Source organism: Coloeus monedula (genome assembly GCF_965178545.1).
Source record: "Coloeus monedula genome assembly, chromosome: 1".
Taxonomy (NCBI): domain Eukaryota; kingdom Metazoa; phylum Chordata; class Aves; order Passeriformes; family Corvidae; genus Coloeus; species Coloeus monedula.
In genome coordinates this window covers 926,005-933,466 of record NC_138781.1, presented here as the reverse complement: position 1 = coordinate 933,466, position 7,462 = coordinate 926,005, and positions in this window count along the sequence as shown.

Here is a 7,462-nt window from a genome sequence, read left to right as displayed (position 1 = left end):
GGGAGGAAGATGGCGACGCAGCGTGGCGGTGAACGCCGGGGGTCCCGCGTGGTTTCCCGGGGCGCAGAGCCGTGTCCGGCCCCGCTACAGCCCTGCTGCGCCTTCCCAAGGGCCCCGGCCCCGCAGCACGGTGAGGGGAGCGCCGGTACCAGCTTCCCCCCGTAGCTGTGGGACGGGGAGAGAGGCACAGACACCCCCGGCATGTGCAGGGGGTGAAAGCGGCGATGGGCTGGAATGGTTTGTGTTGAAAGGGACCTTAAGGATCATCCAGTGTCACCCCTGCCATGGGCAGGGACACCTTCCACTATGCCAGGCTGCTCCAAGCCCCAATGTCCAGCCTGGCCTTGGGCATTTCCAGGGATTCAGGGGCAGCCACAGCTGCTCTGGGCACCCTGTGCCAGGGCCTGCCCACCCTCCCAGCCAGGAATTCCTTCTCAATCTCCCATCTCTGTTTCAGTTTAAAGCCATTCCCGTGTCCTGTCCCTCCAGGCCTTGTCCCCAGTCCCTCTCCAGCTCTCCTGGAGCCCCTTTAGGCCCTGGAAGGGCTCTGAGCTCTTCCTGGAGCCTTCCCTTCTCTCCCAGCCTGGCTCCAGAGCAGAGGGGCTCCAGCCCTCAGAGCAGCCCCGTGGCCTCTTCTGGACTCACTTCAACATGTCCCTGCCCTTCCTGTGCTGGGGCCCTGTGGACACCTGGCCCCAAGGAGCTGATGTGCTGCTGTGTCCCAAACTCCCATAACAAGCATGTTAGAACGGGCTGTGGTGGGAGAAGGGAGGCACACAGGTGAGGCAGCACCTTCCTGGGGCCTCTTCCCTGTTCTGCTCCATGGAGATAAGGGCAATGGGAAAAATCATAGTGGGAATGGGGTCGGGAAGTGGGCACAGAGTGTCAACCAAGCACTGATCCGGGAGAGCTGGATCAAGACGCCCAAAGCCCCTTTCCAGAAAGCTCTGGGAGAAGGGACTGTTCGTCCTCACTCATTTACATGAAAAGGGAGAAACCTGATTCCAGGGTGGGGAGAACTGACCTGTGAAAAGGTGCCCTCAGGACTGGATCAGTGCTGGAGTCAGGATTGGTGATCTCCTTCCCTCTCCCATCTGATCTCCCTCTCTCTTCCCTCTTTTCTTTTATCCTTTTATTTCCCTTACTACCAGAAGATAAGGGCAAAAATACCAATTTCCCTGCTGAGTGCTTAATTTACTCATCAAGCTCTGTGAGCTTTCTTTGGACCCTCTGATCCTAGTTCATTTTTGACCACGGGCATCTACAAACCTTGGGATCTTCCTCCTCTTCGGAGCAGGATGCAGCAGGATCCCTGGATGGTTTATTCCCTGTTCCAAAGATCTCCTCACTGACTGACAGCTAACACCCCTGAGACTCTCCTCTGGTATGATGGAGGAGCCCTTGGCACACCCCAAACTTCCATTTTTTGGGGAATATTTGCTGTGTGCTGGATAACCTTTGGAGCTCAGGATCCCTCATGGATACACAAATGAACGAAGCTCGTGTCTGTGTGTGCACAGCAGGGGTAAATGAAATGTAAATCTGCATATTCAGGGGGCATTACACTGATTTTAAAGCTTTTTTTTCCTTTTCAGATCGGGGATTTGAAGCAGCTGGGAAAAACCTGTGGGAAGTTCAGCCCCGCGTTTCACTCGGTCACCTCAGCTCTTCCTCTTCGCCAAAACCTCAAAACCATGGGGTTTTTCGGAGAAGTTTAGGCCCGTTTGGGACTGAGGTTGATTAGGAACTCCCTAAACGTTCCTCCCAGTGTGGTTTTTGGGGTTTTTCCCCTGCTCCTGGTGCTTGACAATGGTTTATTGTGCGGCCCTGAACTGCCAGAACGGCACGAACGGAGCCTGCAAGAACAGCTCTGTCACTTTTTATGGATTCCCCCTACAAAACGAGCCCCTCTTGAGGCAGTGGATCCAAAACATGGGCCGGGACATGGAGACCCCCTCCAAATACCAGCGCCTGTGCTCGGAGCATTTCGAGGAGAGCTCCTTCGAGAAGGATCCTTTGAAAAGCCACAAGAGCCGGCGCCTGCTGAAGGAAGCTGTTCCCAACAAATTCATCCTGGGGGAAGATGGGAGCTGGCTCGTGGGCACCCCCCAGGGTTTCTGCGGCGTGGGGAGGAACAAAACCCGAAAACGGATCTGGAATCCCAAGCGCTGGAGGGTAATTGAGGGGTTGGAGAGTGGGAATAAATGAGATTAAAGGGAGATTTGCCTGTAAAGCCTTGGAAGCAGCTTGGAAAAATATCCCTTCGAGGGTTTGATTAATAATAATAATATTGTTATTCCCTAATAATAAGCTTTCATTACGAGGGAGGAGCTTTTCCAGCCAGCTTGACAGATCATGGCACTGCCCCAGGGTTTATTTAAAACACTGAATTATTTTCTTTCTCATTGAAGGAAGAGCCACATTCCCTGGGGGGGCTGGGCATGGATGCTGACCATGGATATCTTTTTTTATGACTAATTTCTGACCCAGCTGTTGGAACAAATCATTGTTCTGGCTGAGTCACATCATTTCAGAGCCTTTTCTCTCCTTCTGGATTAACAGTAGAAGGTTCTTATGTAAAATCCTTCATTAATATGCTGCTTACACATAGCACAGACATCGCTGGGAGCAGCTGGGAGGTGCCACGTGTTTAAACTGTTGGGATAAGAGGGTTTTCAGGGATTCACAGCTCCCCTGACTGTGGCACATTTTGCTTTTTAGGCCCCTGGGATGTTTCCTCAGTGGCCACGACTGGAGGATTGGCAGAATGAATTTTATAAGCAACTTCTAAAGGAGAAATACGGATCTTTGATCACACTGGGAAGAGGTCAGTGTTCCCTCTCCAAAGGGACACGTGCTGGGTCTGGCCTGGCTCTTGTCTCTCCTCAAATCCCTGGATTTTTAGACAATTCATCTTTAAGTGCTTGTGAATCGTTGTGAGGGACAAGAAGCTCCACAATTTTCCTTTAAGAGGTTGTAGGAGAGTTTAGGATCCCAGGGAATGCACCTGCCAACAGAAACAAGGAACAAGGAGTGGAAAAGGTTGGGATCCAGGAGCTGCAGTGGCACACGGGATCATTAATCCTGTACCCTCATTAATTACAGTGAAGTTGTGTTTTCCTCATCCCCAGACCCTGATGTATGTTTGGCTTCAGGGTTCAATGAAGAGAATTGAACTATTTTGATGCAGAAATAGTTGAATTACTCGAGTGATGCCCAGAAAAGGAAGGAATCTCATTAATTAGCTTTAAATGCCCAACTATATGTTTGCTTGAAGTTACTGATATTTTAAATCTGAATCTGTGAGCCCTCCCTGGCTCCTCAGCATTCAGGTAATTCCTTGCATTGATTCCTAGAAGAACCTACTGCTGAAACTGGGGGCATTGCACAAGGGGAATTAGCTGGGGAAAAGACAGGACTGAGCCATAAAACCCAGCACCAGGCAGCTGAATTTGGGGTTAAGGCTCAAATCCCAGACCTTCCACTTTCCAGCATTTAATTTTCAACCTTCTGGGTGTAGTTTCTGGAATATTTTGTAAAAGTTGAGACACAAATACAGTTCACCTGCCTCCCAGCCATCCTTTTAGACACTGGGGCAGCTGCGTTTGCTGTTCCCTCCTCGTTGGATCTTTTCCTGGAATAATAGAGATGCTCTTTAGAGAGTGGGTGATGCAGGGATTTGCTGGAAAACCATCAGAGGGAAATATTAACAACCATCATTCCCATGTTCCTTCTGTTCCTTGTTCAGACCATGCTGTTCCCAAAAGCCACGTCCCGGCAGGAGGAGCGGTGCAGGTCAAGGAGCCGCAGGATTTGGTGGGAAGGAAAATTCCTGCCAGCCCCAGCACAGGTGTGTGGGAATTCACTGGCAGCATCTTGACCTTGGTAGGATTGGAGGGAGGGGGGATTCCAGCTCATCCCTGCTTTTTTTTTACCCAGAACTTGGGGGTTTTGTCCGGATGCAGTGAATCCGGAATTGTTCTTCGGAGGTTTGTGTTCTGTTACATCAGACACAGGACACGTTTGGAATCTCCTTGTTCCAGGCCACGATGGCGCCACGCTCAGCTCCCACCTGCAGGACGCAGGAGGCGCCCAGCTGCACGGATCACCCTTGGGAGCATCCCACGCCCCGCACTGCCACAGCTCGGAGCAGGGGGAAGCGTCGGGGAGCGGCCACGACCCAGCGGCAAAGCCGGCAAAGCCCGCGGCAATGAGGAGCGGTAACAGCGTCCTGGCGGGGCGGGAGCTGGACGAGTTCCGGCGGTTCCTGCTGTGCCACCAGGGCCGGCCCGAGGAGGCGGCGGTGCCGTGGTTCATCTGCACGCAGTGCGGGAAGAGCTTCGCCCGCCACGCGTACCTGCTGCGGCACCAGCGCACCCACAGCGGGCAGCGGCCCCACGCCTGCGCCGAGTGCGGCCGCAGGTTCCTGGCGAAGCCCACCCTCAACAGCCACCTCAGGACGCATTTCCACATCATCCGCGTGCCAAAAGCCTTCCCGGGGTAGATCTTTCCAGCTGTCAAAATCCCTGCTCTGTGCAGAGGTGGGGGGTTTATGGTCCTGTGTGGATTAGAGGGAAGCTTTGGGATAAGGCAGTTGTCCTAAACTGAGTCAAGTCCTGATTGGATTTGGTGCTGGGTTGTTGATTAGGAGCTGATTTTAATTAGTGGCTGGATAATTCCTGTCGTTCTTACCATGCTCCATCCAGCATCCAGGAGTTGGATAGAGCAGCATTGGCTGTACCAAAAAGGGGCATTAAAAAATCCTGGTGCACCAACAGCACCAACGTGCTGGAGAACATCCAGAGTAGCACAGAGAAACCCTGGAAGTTTTCAGGGATGAAAAGTGGAGAATTGGGAATGGGATTGTCCCCTGGTAATTGATGTTTGAAGCAACCGATTCGGGGCTTTATTTCCCCCCTTCAGCTGCTCTCCCATGACTGTACCTGCAGAACAAACTCTATTTTTGGGTTCTATTTCTGTACTGACCCCCATCTATTTCATGTGGGGCAAGATGCTGCTTTGGTGTCTGAAATTCTGGGGAAAAAAACTCGTGGATCTATTCTTCCTGTGTGTGCAGTGTGCCGGTGATGTTCCTCTGGGGAGTGGAAATGCAGCGGGGAGAAGGTGAGAGGAGAGGAGGGAGGGCCTGTGGAGGCAGCACATGCAGATTTTGTGTTTTCTCCCCACGTGCTGGTGGTTTTCAGCATTTTTGATTATTCCAGTTGAGTGCCAAGAGGGAAAATGTGTTGCCTCCAGTTGGAGGGGTGTCCTCAGTCACAAGCTCCAGCTGGAAGGAAGTCTCCGGGCTCAGCAGCCCCTGAGGAGCAGGAGAGAACCAGCTGGTGCTGTGCTGGAGTTCCAGGAGCTCTGAGCAGGATTGGGAAAATACACTTGGCCCTAAAGCATCCTGCCCATCCCAAGTACAGGAATAATGTCCCAAAAACCTTTTGCCATGGGCTTCTCATTGTTTCCTTCTCATAAGTGAAGTCCTGGGGTTGGCTTTGCTTTTATTCCTCATGGAATCCCAGGCTGGCTTGGATTGGAAGGGATGTTAAGGATCATCCCATTCCAAACCCCCTGCCATGGGCAGGAACACCTCCCACTATCCCAGGCTGCTCCAAGCCCCAGTGTCCAGCCTGGCCTTGGGCACTGCCAGGGATCCAGGGGCAGCCACAGCTGCTCTGGCAATTCTATCCCAGCCCATTCCCACCTTCACAGCCAGGAATTCCTTCCCAATCTCCCATCCATCGCTGCCCTCTGGCACTGGGAAGCCATTCCCTGTGTCCTGTCCCTCCAGCCCTTGTCCCCAGTGCCTCTCCAGGTTGGGATGTTTCAATGTGGGATGTGTTTTCACAACCTGGACATCCTGCACTGCTCCCAGCCCTTGGAGAGCCTCAGCAGGAGGGAATGTGTCCTCCTGGACTGGGATGCAACTCCATTCCCACAGAGGGGATGGTTCCTCTGTCTCCTGACCGCTGGATCCCATGGGGTGCTCCAGGCCCCAGCACCCCTCACTCCTGAGGGGCAGAGCTGCTGTGCCAGACCCAGCTTTAACTCCCACTGCCACAAAGAGCAGGATCCTCAGCAGATGCTGTCCTGGGGGATCAAAGCTTCTCCCCGGAGGACCTCACATTCCCAGGGAAATACCACGTGCATGGTAAGAGATGTTGGGAAAACGTTGGGAATAAACCAAGCAAACCCTGTCTAAGCTGGCAGTAGGTGAATCCATGGCTGAGATGAGACCTCAGTGGCTGAGGGAGCTGGGAAAGGGGCTCAGCCTGGAGCAAAGGAGGCTCCGGGGGGACCTTGTGGCTCTGCACAAGTCCCTGACAGGAGGGGGCAGCCGGGGGGGTCGGGCTCTGCTCCCAGGGAACAGGGATGGGAAAATTGGAAATGGACTCAGATTTAGATTGGATATTGGAGAAAATATCTCCATGAAAAAGGCTCGGCCATGGGGCAGGGCCTGGGGGGCTTGGATGTCCCAGCTGGGCTGCAGGGGCCAGGGAGCGATGACATCCTGGAGGGAAATGGCTGCTCGGGCTCCCGTGATGCTGCTCAGCCCGTTAACCCTTCTTGTCCCACTGCCCTCCCTTCCCCGGGGGCTGGGGTCATCCCAGTCCGTGTCCAGCCCAGGGGATCGCCCGCCGTGGTCCATCCATCGGATCCTGGAGCACCGAGGCACCGGAGGAGTTTTTCCGGGGATAATCCCAGGAAGGTGGGACCAGAACACTTCCCCTGGCACGAGCCCCAGCCGCTGGCTCTGTTAGAGTGAAGGGTTCCAGGGTTGGGATGAGCACACGGGCTGGTGCCAAACCCAGAATGTCCCCCCACGAGGGTCTTCTGGCCAGGACGGGGGTCCTGGTGTAGGTGGTCATGTCCTCGCCCCCCACGGCTCATGGCCCTCGGTGCCACCAGGCGTGCCCCGGGGGGAAGGGGTGTCCCAGCACAGCAGAGCTGCGGCCCTGGCTGTGGCACGGACGTGGTGCGGGGTACCCCGGGGGCTTTGGGCTCTGGGCACCCCCAGGGCTCGGAGCGGGTGCTGATCCTGGAGCCAGGGCTTGGTGGTGATAGCGGGGCTGGTGGTGACCGCAGCGCCAGTGCCAGCACTGGGGGTGATGCTGGTGCCGGGCCTCGGTGCCGGTGCTGGTGCCAATGCCGGTGCTGACACCGGTGCCCGTGCCAGCACTGATGCCCGCGCTGGTGCCAGAGCCAGTGCCAGTGCCAATGTCACTTATGCTCGTGCCACCATCGGTGCTGATGTCGCTGCAGAGACCGGTGCTGGGCACAGAGCCGATACCAATTCCCATGGTGGTGCCAGTGCCGCGGCTGCTGCCGGGGTCTCGGTGCTAGGGGTGGCAGTGCCGGTGGCGGTGCCGGTGCACCGGTGCCACTGAAGGTGCCAATGCCGGTACCCGCGGCCGTGGTGGAGCCACTGCCGGTGCCAGCGGACCGTGGCAGTGCC